The sequence below is a fragment of the Diceros bicornis genome, assembly GCF_020826845.1.
Source record: "Diceros bicornis minor isolate mBicDic1 chromosome 24 unlocalized genomic scaffold, mDicBic1.mat.cur SUPER_24_unloc_1, whole genome shotgun sequence".
Lineage (NCBI taxonomy): Eukaryota > Metazoa > Chordata > Mammalia > Perissodactyla > Rhinocerotidae > Diceros > Diceros bicornis.
Window position 1 is genome coordinate 605619 of NW_026690887.1, and position 17070 is coordinate 622688.

The window sequence follows — 17070 nt, forward strand, 5'->3', positions numbered from 1 at the left end:
CAAAAGTTATATAGAGCCTGAGTCTTTATTATCAAAAGGTTGATAGAAAAAAAAAACCCTTTGCATTTGTCTATTTCTGAAATTCTTTAACATAAATAACAAATGTCATGATTTAAGGCCACTATGAGTTTCTCTATCACTTTCAGCCGAACACATTCTAACTAATGTACTTTGTGCATTACATTTTTGTGTTTTTGAGAGTGAGAAATAAGACTTTCATACTGCATTATCAAACACTTTACTATTGATATGTAGGAAAATCCTTATTATTGATACATTATTTTCATCTTTTATTTATTTAGTTAATTATTTATTCATTTATTTATTTATCTTTTGATTGAGGAGGATTAGTTTTGAGCTAACATCTGTGCCAGTCTTCCCCATTTTGTATGCAAGTGGCCACCACAGCGTGGCTGATATGTGGTGTAGGTCTATGCCTGGGATTTGAACCCATGAACCCGGGCCACCAGAGTGGAGCATGCTGAATTTTAACCACTACACCACAGGGCCAGCCTGTTACATTATTTTAGATCCCACTAATTTATTAGATATTTTTGCATTCTAATTTAAAATATTTTTTGCATTATGTAAGTAAACATGGAAGCAGATTCCACTGGTTGCCTATTCATGACCCATCTGTCCCCTTCCTACCAGCAGCTCAGTTGTGCTTTGACATTCAACTTCTTCCATGAGGCCGTGTGATTGAGGGGAGGTTGAGAAGTCTAAATCAATTATAGTTGGCCCTACTGGGAGGATGTGTTTTTGAGTGACTCTTACAAATTCAGGCAGACTAGATGCCCACTCTTTTTCATCTTTCTGTTCGCTTGCTATGATATAATACTTTATACAGCTCAGCCTCTGAGACCATAAGGAGCCCAGCCTGTAGACAAAGCTGAGAACCAAAGATGATAGAACAAAATATGAGAGTATCATCTGCGCTTGATTATAGTTTTGAGCTGCTGAATTCTCTAATCCTTGAGTCATTCTATTTCTGGCCTTTTTTTTTTTAATTGTTTCACTTTTTTTTTGAACAGTGATATTTATGACAACATTCATCAAGTAAATAACAAATAGAATGAAACATATTTCCCTCTCCATCTTTATAATGCAACACTGTGCTTTTATTTTTTCTGGCACAAAAAATCATCATAGTAAATTACTCTGGCCTTTTTTATGGGATATAATAAATATTTTTTATAAGACACATTTAGTTTGTTTTCTTTTTAATTTATAGCCAGATGCATTCTAACAACAAACATAATTTGTAAACATGCTCTCTCTACCAGACCATTATTTATTTCTGTAATATGTTATTTCATGCATTATTTTACTGGATAGAACATTTAGCAATGTAAAGAGATAACTTTGATAATTAGTACATATGAATTGTTTGCTGTTTTGTTTGGTAAGACTGGAATATTGTACTTTAAATATGATGGGCTTTTTTGTTTTCATTATTTACCTATTCCATCATCATCCATGATCAGTCTTTTATCATTTCATTCCAGCCATACTTTTCTTATTCCATATGTCTGATTATACCACATAAAAACATTTTAAAAACACTTTATTGAGGTATGACTGACATACAAAAAGCTGTACATATTTAATGTATACAACTTAATGTGTTTGGAGATAATATACACCCGTGGAACCATCACTACAATCAAGTCCTTAAACCTATTCATCACCTCCAAATGCTTCCTCCTGTCCTCTTTATTTTTTTAATTTAACTTCATTTTTTAAAATAATTTTTTTCTTTTGAGGTAGGAACACTTAACATAAATCTACCCTCCTAGTAAATTTTCAAGTCTACAATACAATATTGTTAAATATAGGTCCATGTTGGACAGTAGGTCGCCAGAACTTATTCATCTTGCATAACTCTTGATGTTCAAACTTCTATTGCCAAGAATCCCTCTTCATCTTGAACTGACAAATCCCCACATGTTTTTAAAAACTCAACTCAAACATCAGCTTTCCATGAAGAATTATCTGATTCATCCAAGTAAGACTATCTACTCTTGTTGACTCTGCTAACTTCTAACTACCTTTATTATGGCACTTTTCAAATTGCCCTGTTATTCTTTTTTCACACGTACCTCACTATGATTTCTTGGAAAGAAGGGCCTTTATCTTATCAAGTTTGCATGCTCACTTCATGGTTTATATCTTCTACTAGAGTAATAATCTTATAATATATCCATTCATTTATTGAATCTTTAGATCCGGTTTTTGCACACCTACTATGTTTAAGGCATAGTGCTTGTCACCTTGGGTGTAAAGATATGAATAGGAGGCATGTCCTAAAGACACCCACACTTACTTCCATCATAATTCCATGTGTGTTATTCTGTGATCAAGATGAGTATATGGTGCTACGGAATCTCTAATTGTTTGCCTAACAAAACATGTGGTTTAAGAGCTGTATCCCCTTGAGAAGAGCTGCTTCAGCAGAACCTAACAATGTGAGTATAAAGAAGCCAGATCAAGGTAACTCCCAAAATGGAAATGATGTATTGATTACCTAAATGAATGTATTGAATGAGTGAATGAAATAATAGAAAATAAAGAAGAAATGAGATGCTATTGGTTAATCCCAGACCCTTTACACTTTATTTGGAGACAAAGAAGAGCTGAAAGAAAGTGATTGTAATTATGTAATTTTGTCAGTTCATACCTGTCTGATTACATATTTCTCTCTCTGGGCACAATACACAGTCAAAGCAGCAGGTAGCTCTCTTCCTGAGGGATTTTCCTGAATCCTGGCTGACAGAACATCCTACACCCATAGGGGGGAGTTTGAAAGAAGAGAATTATTGATAATACTGAACAATACTATATAATTGGATAATATTTTATTATTTAATAATATTGAATAATTGATAATATTGGTTAAATTATCTCAAAAATTATCTTAAAGATCACCTCTAAGATTTGACATGATTGATGCACCCAGGGAAAGCAAAATAAAATCAAGGTCAATCTACAGAAAAGAGTTCCCAACATGAAGATACATACTGATTTAAAAGATTTTCCATCTCAGTGACTAGGACACTTGTTTGTTTTAAGGAAAATGGGGCATCTGATCATAATCATATTTGTTATTGCCAAATATGATTCCGAATATGATACTCCTGGATCACTTTTTTGAACTATAAGCAGATTTTACCTTAATAATAAATAATATTTTAATTCATACAATACATTTACATGAGAATTGTTTGATTAGTACAATATGCAATTATTGAATTTATTTAGTAATATATTTAATGTCAGGTAAATTATACACCAAGGAAACAGGGACAGGCTTGAATGATATAATATAGCATCTTGAGGGATGGCTTACAAGACTGAGTTTTAAAGGGAAATCTGATGTGAGGAAGAATGTAGTTCCTGGAAGAGCAAAAATAATCATTTTTTCTGATGGTGAATTTTTCTACAAAAAGGTATAAAGGTGGGATGAAGAGATGGAAATATAAGGCATATTAATAAAATATTGAAATATTAAAAAAAAAACACTCAATGTCAATTCTTTTGATTCTAGTTAAAGAGAATAAAATTTGTTTTCTGGAAGAAAAGCAAATGGCCAAAGACAATTTTAATTGTATCAACAAGTCATCAAAAGGCTTGGTCGTCAGCACCTGTTATGTCTTCGAGGCACAATGCATGCAGAGCAATAAATTTGCAAGAAATGAGATTGACACTTTTTCAGTTTAAATGGGAATTTAAATCATCAATTTTTTATCAGTTCATCATACTAAATTGGTAGCCTCGCTGTCCTGCTGTAGCATATAAAGCATTTCAAAATTCGGGAATATCTCCTTAATTAAACATGTCCTTTCAGGCTGGCCCCGTGGCTTAGTGGTTAAGTGCGCACGCTCCGCTGCTGGCGGCCCGGGTTTGGATCCCTGGCGAACACCGACGCACCGCTTCTCCGCCCATGTTGAGGCTGTGTCCCACGTACAGCAACTAGAAGGATGTGCAGCTATGACATACAACGATCTACTGGGGCTTTGGGGGGGGAAATAAATAAATAAATAAAATTATTTTTTAAAAAAGTGTACCTTCAATATCTCTTGGACAGTAAGAAAAATTATATCAATAAATGAGAATTTTGTTATGAGTTAAATAATTTCACCATTATTTTCATATACGGTCTCTATCTTGTGATGTAGATGAAGAATTAATCAAAGATTGAGTTTTCTGCAGTCTTTTTGAATCCCACGGCCCAGTCTATCAGCTCCTCATATATGATGAATCCTTGACCACGTGGATCCTGGGGAACAAACTCTCTTACTTTCACCTGAAGTCCAAGACCTTTGGGAAATGATATGGTTCAGAATTTCATGCTGTGACACAGAGTTTCTTTGCTCAGCCAGTGACACATGAGCTCTAGTGCTGTTTTTAAATTGGGTGTTTTTTAGGAATGGGTGGAGCTGAAAGGGAGACATAATTGGGAAATCAAATGAGGATGGAAATTGAGGACATTAAACTCATATACGAACGGGTGGGGCTCCTGAGTTGCCCAGCAATTAGATTTTTTTCCCCTCTATATCAGTAATCCTCCGAATAAGTTCAATTTGGGGAGTGTTTACTATTTTGCATACTTAAGTAGGAAGGCATTCCTGTCTGCCCTTAGAGAGCACATGGTGATTTGTTTAAACCATTCCTGAAGATTCCATGTCCAGGGAGTGCTGTAGGGCTAAACCTGAGCTGCACCTTGAGCAATGAGGTTTGCTTTAGGGGTGCTAGGGAGTTTCCTTGAACTCAAGAAGAGACAAAGAAAGACAGCTTGCTTCTTACTAACATTGAACAAAATATTTTATTAAATGAGAGAGAAAAGATGAAAGCTCCTAGTAAACAATATTCATACAATAATTGATATAATTTATATATAAATGTATAACTAATATTTATATAATACATAAGCATATATAAGGTTATATATATATACATAAATAAATATATATTCACAATAAATGTGTGTATTTAGATCTGATATCACATTAACTTCCTTGTACCTGAGAGCAAGAGTTTCAAGACACATTATTCATAGGTTTTGGATTTATAAAAGTCTAGGTTCATCTAAGTAGAATTGAAAAGGTCTTGGGGAAATTAAAATATATTTCAAAGTATTGGGGTTCTCATCTGTAAAAAGGGGATCAATCTCCTTGCTTCCAAAAGTCATTTTAAATTTCAATGAAGAAATATTTATTTAACTATCATTAGCCTTTCTAGAAAAATGCAGGAATGTTCAAATAAATTGTCCTTTCCCCAGTGGCATTTAAGATATCACGGGAGAGGGCCAGAACTAGATTTTGAAAATCCCTAAATTTTTAAATTCCCTTTGATGAATTGTCATTAAGTCTTATCTTAAAAACTTACCTCTCACAGTGAAAGTTTTTAATTGATTATTTCTAGTTAAAAGAGTTGACACTGTTGCTAAATAGCCCCTACAATCATTAGGGATTTACTTGCAACCTGTACGAAACAACAGCAATTCATTATGCTCAAGTCACTGCTGATCTGTCGCAATGTCACAATTACAATTCTATACCCAAATGAAATAACTCTGGTATCCTAAAATACAATAACGGGATCACATTTAAGGGAGAAATTTTACCTGCTAAGTGAGAAACATGAGCTGCTTTTATCAAAAGCATTTCATGAAGGGCTCAGGCCACCACATCCACAGCATGATAGATGTAGTAGCTGGATCCAGACATGGTCGTGTCTAATTTGTCCTTTGGCAGAGAATCCAGGGAGGCATTGAGCGGACACTCCAAAATTTTCCACATTTAGTTCCTGAAAATGAGCAGTTAAAAATTTCAAGCCATAATTTGGTAAAGAAAAAGTCTTCTGGGTATTTAGAGGGGCTAACTGTCCATAGAGAGTGTTTATATGCAGATATCTCAAAGTTCTGGTGTGCAAAGGAAAGACTCCCATGGTAAGAATGAAAAAGGGGTGAAGTGGAAAAAAAGAAGCATCCCACTGTGATGTAGTGATCCACAACTTCTGAGTGGTTAAATAATACTTTCCTGCAATGCTCACACTTATTAATATACTTGTGTCACCATACACGGTTAACATATTGGTTGGTGAGCCTATGATTCTGGCCATGAAGGTCCAATCTTTTGAAGTGTACGTCCTCTTGGTCACAGGTATCTTAGTCACAGGCAGGTACCGTTCATAGTCACCTCTCTTCTAAGTTCCCAGAGGAACTGCTCACGTTTTATATCAACTGACACTAAATTTCCCACCCAGGTCCAGCCAAAATGTATCAACAGCGAGACCTTTCTGAAGACTAAATGTATGTCCTTGGAAGTCATCTGATAGAGAGGAAAAGTAGTCCTTACCTTTCAGTACAGGATCAATATCTCCACAGGTTATCTGAATCAAAAGAGAAAAAAGGTTCTGTATTGAGTTCTCTGGAAGCAAAATAAACAGAATTTCAGCAAAATTCATATGATCAGGTAGCTAAATTTATATTCTTGGCAATAACTCTGAATATGAAGCAATATTATCTGATGGTAGAAGTGATTGAGGGGAAGCTTGGCTTTGAGGCCAGACTGCCTGGGTTCAAATGCTGACTCTAATATGACTAACAACGATCTTGAGAAGGTTACATAACCTCTATCCATCTTAGTTTCTATATCTCTAAATATTCCCATAATAATGGTACCTTTTCATTGCCTTTTATTAGGATTAAATTTGTGACTATTTGCAAAGTATTTGAAGAGTTTAAAATTTTTTTTAATTTTTTTTCATTTTTTAAATTTTTTTGTTTATTACAGTAACATTGGTTTATAACATGGCATAAATTTTAGGTGTACATCATTATAGTTTTATTTCTGCATAGATTACATCACGTTCGCCACCCAAATACTAATTACAACCCTTCACCACACACTTGTGCCGAATTATCCCTTTCGCCGTTCTCCCTTCCCCCTTCCCCTCTGGTAACCACCAATCCAATCTCTGTCTCTATGTATTTGTTTGTTGTTGTTATTATCTACTACTTAATGAGTGAGATCATACGATATTTGACCTTCTCCCTCTGTCTTATTTCACTTTGCATAATACCCTCAATGTCCATTCATGTTGTCACAAATGCCTGGATTTCATTGTTTCTTATGGCTGAGTAGTATTCCATTGTGCATATATACCATATCGTCTTTATCCATTCATTCCTTGTTGGGCCCTTAGGTTGCTTCCAAGTCTTAGCTATTGTGAATAAAGCTGCAATGAACACAGGGGTGCATGTATCTTTACGTATTGGTGTTTTCAAGTTCTTTGGATAAATACCCAACAATGGAATAGCTGGATCATATGGTAGTTCTATCCTTAAATTTTTGAGGAATCTCCATACTGTTTTCCATAGTGGCTACACCAGTTTGCACTCCCACCAGCAGTGTATGAGAGTTCCCTTCTCTCCATATCCTCTCCAACACATGTTGTTTCCTTTCTTGTTAATTATAGCCATTCTGACAGGCGTGAGGTGATATCTCATTGTAGTTTTGATTTGCATTTCCCTGATAGTTAATGATTTTGAACATCTTTTCATGTGTCTGTTGGCCATCTGTATATCATCTTTGGAGAAATGTCTGTTCAGGTCTTTTGACCAAGTAAAATAGTTTTAAGTACATGTTTACATATAAAATTTTACTAACTAGAAGATAAATAACTAAGGTGTGGTTATTTCAGAATATCCAGCTTCCACTCCTGTCAGAGAATTTGGGCAACCACATTTCCAGAAGCTACGGTGGTCTGCTTTAGCCAATGATGCTAGCCTCTGGTTACTTCATCTCTTCTCAGCTTCATACACCAAAATAAGGAATCCACCGTATCAAGAACTATCTGTGGTAGGTATTTTCCTATTAGGGAGATAAGCAAACCCACTTTCTTCTTTTCCACCTGAGTGGCCACAGAATTTCACCAAGGAGGAAATCTTCAGTCTCTCCAGATCCATCCCCCCACCATGCTCATAACTGTGGTATTTGTAGAGCTCCAGCAGTGTCCCAATCTGGGCAGAGAATGCTGGTGTGGTTCCTGCAGTGACAGCCACAACCTTGATTTGTGCCTGGCAGGTGTCATTAGGGATCTTCTGGCCCCCACCTAATGACCACCTCATGGTGCTCTCCAAGGTGCTGACATCACTGTGGAAGGAATTGTAGACATGGAAACCCAGAGACACGTTGGGGAGCAGCTGGGGGCTCCTGTTGATCTCCTTGAAGGCAAAAACAAAGACCAGGACATAACGATAGTTTTTGTAGTTCAACCTGTATCAAAGCCATAGTATTAGAAATAAGATAAAGTCATGCACTTCAGGAGTAACTCCCGTGGGAAAAAAAAGGAGGAAAAGCATGGCATTTTGACTCAAGCAACTTGTTCATTCCAGAGCAATTACTGTCTCTTCATGACTTTGGAATCCAAAGCACATGCACATGGTGTTCCCAAAGCCTTGGAAGATCTCGCACTACCGCTCTGCACTCAAAAGAGATAGACCAATGTCCTAAAATGAGTCAGTTGGAAGGGTGCTTAAGGGGAAAGGACAAATTTACATATTTGTTTACAAGTCAAGCACTACTTCATGCAGTGACAGCAATATGAGGTTGGTCATGGCCAAGTGCCGGTATAATGAGATGAAGCAAAAGATCATGTTCCATACAAAGAAACTAGGTAAGACAGGGAAATGCATAAGAAAAGCTTGGAGGAAGGGCAAGTCGAATATAGAATGGTGTCATCAAAACTTTTGCAATATACCTTTATAAATCTGCCTGCCTCGCAGAGCTAGGAAACACATATCACCAGAAGCAGGGAAATTGCACCATAATAAATAAGGAGATAGTCTTAGGGAGAAAATAAAGAGAAAGGCAATTTATGACTCTATGGTTTTCTAAAAGAGTAAAAACAATTCAGAGTCTAAGGAGCAATGTAAACTTGCAGCTTTTCATGTGTTTATTTACAGATTATAAAACCATCATAGGCAGTGAGCTTTACAGATTACCTTTGGTTTGATTCCTCTCTTGCACATCTAAGTTCAATCCAACTTTAATTTTCAAACAATTTAATTGATAAGGTACAACACGCAATTCCAGAATATTGCAGAGTAGAGCGTAGGCTTTTGTCGCTCTACTATTAAAATATTATTTTCATTGGTGAATACAGCTTTAAAAACCAAAATGTTGGGATACTGTAATTCTGAGTCACCCAGAGACACTCTGATTGGATTAAAAGAGGACTTGTATTGGTTTTCTATTGCTACTCTGAGAATCTACCACAGATTTAGAGGCTTAAAACAACACAAATCTATTATCTTGTACTCTGGGAGGTCAGAAATATAAAATGAGTCTCACTGGCTAAAATCAAGGTGTCAGCAGAACTGCATTCCTTCTGGAGGCTCTAGGGAAGAGTCCATTTCCTTGCACATTCTAGCTTCTAGAGGCTTCCCACTTTCCTAGGTAATAGCCTCGTATCACTTCAATCCCTGTTTTTGTTGTCATAACTCCTTCTCTGACTCTGACATTCTTGACTTATCTTTTCACTTGTAAGGATGCTTGTGATTATTTTGCACACAACCAGATAATTCAGGATTATCTCCTCTTCTCAAAATCCTTGATTCTTCACATTTGCCAAGTCTCCTTTCTATGTGAGGTAACATATTCACAGATTCGAAGGATTAGGACTTTGTCACCTTTGAGGGCACGTCCCACCTACCATAGGACATAACTACATTCTTTCCAATACTTGAAGCAAAACACAGAAAAGACTAAAGTAGATAGAAATGTTATTCCATTTAAATATGAACCAAAAGAAAGCAAGGGTATCCTTGTTAATATCTGATAAAATCAGACTACATATCAAAAAGAATGTAAAATATCAAAGGTGGTGACCATATGTGGTGAAAGGAAGAGAAGATCAAGTACTTACAGTGAATATATGTATCCCCCCAAACTGAAAAAAAACTACTATTTTTAGACCCATGTGCATAAGTACATACATGAACAACCAGATTTGGAGGTTTAGCACAACCTCTTAGAAATGGTCAAATTAGAGACAAAAAATTATGCAAAGTTATGGAAAACAAGCTTAACAGATAGTTACATAAAACAGTAAATAATGCTGGTCCATTTTGAACACCAAGGAATATACATACATTTGACAATACAATGGGCCATCAAGTAGGCCTTTGAACATTGAAATTATACACAGTGCATTCTCTGACCACAGTATCATTAGGCTAGCAATTAATAAAAAGACATCTAGAAAATTTCATTATATATATATGTGTGTGTGTATATATATATATTTTTTAAACACTTGATCTTTGATAAGTACTAGGGATCTAATGTACAGCATGACTATAGTTAACACTGCTGTATGATACATATGAAAGTTGTTAACAGAGTAAATCCTGAGTTCTGATCACAAGGAAAAACATATTCCTTTCTTTTTTTTTTTTGCTTTTTCTCTTTATTATATTTATATGAGATGATAGATGCTAACTAAACTTATTGTGGTAATCATTTTACCAAATATATAAGTCAAACCATCATGCTGTACACCTTAAATTTATACAGTGATGAATGTCAATTACATCTGTATAAAACTTGAAAAAAACACATCTTTTTCAGAGAATACTCCAAATTATTTTAGACCATAAAGGATACTTAGTAAATGCATTTTGAAGAAAAATAAACGTCATCTCAATAAAAAGTTCGTTTTTGAATAATCTATATACTTTGATGAGATTTGCTCTTAGCACTAACTTCTAGTCAAGATATGGTGTGCCCAAGGATTCTTTCCCCTCCCACATCGTGGGTCAGGAGCAGGATGGCATGTGGATCACCGCAGTGGGATCTTGGTGTTTTTTGCCTGCAACTTACATCCTTTAGGTTTTCAGAAAATAATCACTAATGGAGATTATTCCAAGGCAGGAGAAAATAAAAGATGCTTATTTCTGTCTTCTGTTTGGGGGGAAAATATTCCTGAAGGGAAAAAGAAAGGAAACCACAAATAATTATTAAAGGAAAAGAAAGGAGCTGATGATTCATTGTTTACTGGAGAATCTCAACACAGCTTTTATATTCAACTTTCATAACTGTCAGAGGGATTTACACGCACACACGAACTTATCTTTGCTTGGACGAATCACAAAGAAATTTCTGTTGCATTTCTGAATCCTGGGTCAATGTATAGAAGGGAGAAAATCCACTGACCACCAAGTTCCCTTCCTTGTAGACACTGGGCCTTATGTAATCAAAGCCATCAGAATAACTCATCATACACATGGAATGTGGAAATTTCCCAAGGAGGGGCAGAAGAAGCAGAAAGAACATCCCAGCTGACTCACCAGTTTGAGGCAAGTCCTCAGGTCAGTGGTTACTGGGGGAGCAGAGCAGGAAGGAGACCTGCAGTGTAGCCTTCTGCAGGGAAATTTTATTCCTGTGCAGGGTACACGTGTCTAAAAGTGCTCTGCCATTCAAGACCATGGAAAGAATTGTTATTGATCAGAACTAGGGCATTTTCAGAAGCAATATATATTGGCTCAGATCTTCCCCCAATGTGACTGTGGATCAGAGTTGCTTCTGGTCTCCTCTTGCTGTCACTCCCCCAGTCCAGGCCTAACTGGTCACTGCTCTCAGTAAGGAGCCCTGGGGTCCTCCCTGCCCTGGGGTCTGCACCTGACACACTGTGCCCTGCTAAAGACAAAGGTGAAAAATCTGTTTGGGCAACATCTTCCACTGCAGGTGCCAGAGATTTCATCAGGGCTGGGGGTCAGCAGGGCTCTGCGAACTACCCCATCCTGAGATTGGATTTTTTTCTTTCCCAGGCAAACATTCTGTTTCTTGCAATTGACTGAGAGGTGTTGCATCCATCAAAACACAGCATCAGACAGAGCTGGTATTGCAATCAGCAAAAACAGCCCAGCATCATTCCTGTGATACCCAAGGAAGAGGTCATTGACCATGCCTTGGGTTACCCTCAAGGGTACTTTACAGCCTATATCGCCAACCTCACCCTTAGGTCTATTTGACCGTTGTCTGAAGAACTGGTCTCATGCACAGTTCAGGAAATAGATATCCATTATCCAGTTCATATCAGTTTGGCACGAGATAAAGTCTAAATTCACATATATTTACACTTAACCTATTCCTTAGACCTATGTCCTGTGCCAGGACTCCAGCATTTAATTACTACATGTTCCAGTATCTTCCATTTAAAGTCTGTCTCTCCTAAACAAAAAGTCTCTCTCAATAGCTCTTTTGCCGTTTCTCTGCTAATCTTCAAGCCAAACATTTGCAAACGTTGTTAGTATTCAAATATTCCTCTTCCTCAATTCCCATTCTTTTCAAATCACTTCATTCAGGTCTGTCCAAGTATGTCACTCAATCTGCTCTTGTCAAGGACATCAGTAGCTTCTATGAGGCCCAATTCAGTGGTGATTTTTTACCCTTATTTTACTTCACCACGCAGCGTCATTTGACCCGGCTGACTGCTCTATCCTTAGGACACTAATTTCTAAGTGTTTTCTTGTTTCTAAGTTCTCCATATTCTTCCTACCTCATGTGTATCTCTCTCCTGATCTCCTGTACTGTAGCCTCTTTGTTTTATTCACCTTTAAATGCTTGATACTTTTCTTCATGGATCTTGTGTTTACTCCATTTAAGAGTTTTTTAATTCTGCCTCAAACAATGAATATATTTGCTATATTCTAAAGTTTTGTTGTTTTATCTTCTACTTTTAGATCTAAAATCCACTGTGAATTGACTTTTATGTACATTGTGAAGTAGGAGTTCAGCTTCATTTTTTTTTTTTTTGGCTTAAACAACAGAAATTTATCTTCTCACAGTTATGGAGGCTAGAAGTCCAAGATCAAGGTTTTGACAATGTTTGCTCCTTTTGAGGGCCATAAGAGGGAGTGACTCTGCCTTATCCATCTTTCTTAGTTTCTGATGGTTTGCTTCATTTTTTGTTACAAACATCCAATTAGTTGAGCACTACTGATAAAAGGACTGTCCTCTCTCTACTTCTCTGCAGTGCTGTCTTTGACATAAATCGGAGTTCCATATGTCAGCATGCCTATATATAGACTCTATGTTCAGTTCCATCTTTTGTATCACAATGCCATGCAGTGTTAATTACTGTAGCTTTGGTAAGTCTTGATACGTGGCAGTGTATACCCTCCAGATTACTTCTTCCTTAAGAACACCTTGGAAATTCTTGATCCTCTTCATTTCTTTATAAATTTTATCATCAGATTATCAATTTCTACCCATCATCCTGCCAAGATTTTGATTGAGATTATTTGGAATCTATAGATCAATGGGAGAGAATTGATGTCGTTAAATAAGTGATCCTACCGATGCATGAAGTTGGTATTTCTCTACATTTATTTATATTTTCTTTAATTTATCAGTAGTAATTTGTACTTTGATTTGGACAGGCTTTGCACATCTCTCATTAGATTTAATTCTATTGCACAGTAGTAAATGTTGTTGATCCAGCCCTTGTCATTGTATGACACATGTCTCTAATGATATTTATTCTGTAATTTCTATTTGCAATATATATTGGCTCAGCGCTCCCCTCCAAGGCGCTAGGAATCAGAGTAGCATTTTATAAATGCCCCACGTTTCTTTGAAAGCAATGTGTATTCTCTTACGGTTGGTTATAGAGTACACTCCCAGTAACTCAAGCTCATTTTGTTTCGGGATATAGTATCACATTCAGATTTATTTTCTGAAACATATTTAGTGATAGAGGTGTATTGAAGTCTTATACTACGGTTATAGATCAACAAATTCTTTTTTGGTATTCTGTCATTTTTTCTTTATATATTTGGGTGTAAGGTAAATAAGTAGATACAGGATTAGGTCTTTTCCTGTGAATTGTTCCTTTTTATGAAGGGGTCTTATTTTCTCATAGCAAAGTATTCCAATACACTAATAAATGATCAAACATTTCTTCTGATAGACCAGGCACTCTTCTAAATGCCTTATGAACATTAACTTACGGAATACTAAATATAAACTTAACAAGTGTGTACTAGTTTCATCCCCACTTTAGATATGAGACAACTGGCATGTCACTTGCCTGAGCTCTCTGGCTAGAAAATGGTAGAGCCCGGATTTGAGCCCAGACAGTCGACACCCTTAACCACCAGCCTATTTGTTGAGCACATTCTATATGCCAAGCACTGTTGGAGACACTGGTGTCTGTAGCAATGAATGAAACTCCACTTTTGCTATTGGAGCACTTAAGTTCTAATAGGAGAAAGATAGACTATCGAAAACTCAAGAAAACATGTTACTATAAGTGTTATGCAGAAAATGAAAGCATTTTAAGACAGTTAAGAGGGAATGGGTTCTTGCTATTTTACATAGACTAGGAAGGGAAAAAGTCTTAGTTAAGGGGCACTTGAACAGAGACCTTAACGAGTTGGGACTGTGAGTCATAGGAATTTGTGTGGCTAAAGCAGTCTTGTCATGCAAAGCTCCACAACACGGAGGCCAATGTGATTGGAGTAGATCATGTTGGGGACAGTGAGGGAGTGGTAGAAGATGATATAGTCAGAGACTTCTTGAGTCCTGATCTTGTTGGGTTTTATGGTTCACTATTAGGTCTTTTCCTTCTGCTATTAATGAGTTGGCATATCAGTCGGAATCTCAGCAGGAAACAGAGGACACACTGAGACTAGGAAGATTCAAGTAGAGTTTTCATAAAGGGGCTTCTCAGAGTTGTGGACAGGATGTAAGAAAACCAGAAAAGGTCGTTGGTACCCAGTAAGATGGTAAGTGCAAGGCTCTATTAACACCCCTAAGCCTGAAGGGGTAAGGACAATGAAAAATTATCGAATTCTAGAAATAAGAGAGGAGGAAATTGCATTCCAGGAGCTGAGAGGAGGTCAGGGGTAACATCCAGCCCCAAGTTCTCCTGCAAGAAATAGCCAGGACCAGATGTCACTCTCTTTCATCCTTCTGATTTCATGTCTAGGCTCCCCATTGAGCAAACCCACCAAAAGCCATAAGGTAAGAAAGCCAGCCGACGTAGTTCATCTTCACTAACTTTCCTGGGTGCAGCAAGATAGAGAAGTGGATCTATTGGGGCAAATGGAAGATATTCTGAACTGTGCAGCCCTTTTTTGCCTGAGAATCTACTCTTGTCAATCACCTGTGTGGAAAGTTCATACCTCTGCCCAGGACTCCCAACATCTACTGTACTGTCCTAGGTGCAATCCAAGCATTGATACTCCCATGTGTAGTCTAAAATAGTTGCCATTGCAAGTGTTTTTCATGTAAGATGGGTTATGGGGTTCTTGGGAAGAATTGCAAACAATAATTAACCAACAGGTCCTGGTTCCCAGAGGTGGACATTTCTACCAGGAGACAAAGTCAGAGTCCCATTGAACTTTACTACTGCTTATGAGGCCAACAGAATGAAAGAAGTCACGATGGCCTCTGGCGCAAGTAATTCATCCAGAGGATATGGGGCTTCTGTTATACAGTGAGGGCAAAGAAGACATTTGGCATTAAGGTAGTCCGGTGGGATGCCTTTTGATATTCTTTCCCCAATTATTTTGATAATTAAATGTAACAGCTGTATCCTGTGAAGGGCGTGGTGACCAGGTGTTCAGATGAGTCAGGGATTAGGAACTGGATCTTCCTCCCCGTAAGCCACCCAGACCACCAGAGGTGCTTTCAAGGGTGAGGGGAATCTAAATGGGACATTAGGAGAAGTGGGATGGTAAGTATCAATTGCAGCACCAAGAAAAGGTGCAGTCAAGAGCTGTCTGTAATTTGTCCCACTGATCTTCCTCTTGTAAGTTTCCCCAGTGAACATGACCAACCATAATCCTAATGCACTGACTTTAAGAAGCAAGTGCGTCTGAGTGGCATAAGTGGTGGACCATAACGGAGACAGTGGTATATTTTCTAGATTCTTCTTTCATGACTAAGTCACTTCCTCTTGTAGCTGCAGAAAGTCTTCTAAGGGCTCACCTTGCTAACCTATCTGGGAATTTCCATGGGTCAAAGGAAAGTGCCACACCTAAGGTTATGACCAATCCCAATGGCAGCCCACTTCTAATGACTGGTTCATGGCGTGGGGGGGAAGTACAAAGACCCAATTCCTTTGCCTCAATTTGAGACACCACTGCAGGCCCACCACTGCTCCAGAGCTCCCCTTGGGATCAACTGTTTTCTCCGTTTATAACTTATCACAGTTCAATCTCTTCTTATATCCAATCTCAGTTCTCTCCTTTAGAAATGTTTACCTCAAGCAAGTAACAAACATTTTATGCCAAAGTTTCTTCATCTGTATAATGAGAACAATGAGATTGACTACTTCACAGACTTGTATTAAGGATCAAGCAGCTAATATATGTAAAGCATTTATGAGTCTCCCAGTATATAGGAAACATTATATGTTTCATCTTTTATTGTGAATTAATTAAAATCCATTGTAAGAGTATACTGAGCAAAATAAGCCACACACACAAAAAAGTAAATATTGTATGATTCTATTTGTACGAATTCCGAGAACAGTAAAAAAATAACCTGTGATAGGAAAAATAATCAGAACAGTGGTTGCATCTAAGCTCAGATTGTGGAGAAGGGGTGAGGAAGGAGCAAGGATTGACCAAGAAGGCACATGGAGGAACTTTATGGGGTGAAGAGAACGTTCTATATCTTGAAAGGCGTTACATAGGTTACATAGGTGTATGCAATTGTCAAGATGCATTGAGTTCTACACCTAAGATCTATGCGTTGTGCTATGTGTAACATATGCCTCAATTTAAATCAGATTCATTTTCCTAAGTGAAAGAAGCCAGAGACAAAAAGCCATTTATTATAGATTCCATTGTATGCCATTTGGGGAAAGGCAAAACTGTAGGGAAGGACAACAAATCACTGGTTTCCAGGAGCAAAGAGTAAGAGAGGGGATGACTACAAAGGGGCAGCACAAAGGAATTTTGGAGTGATGGAATTGTCCTATCAAGATTGTTCGTGTGTGTATCATGTTGGATCACGACTATGTTGATGGATACACAACTCTATGCATTTG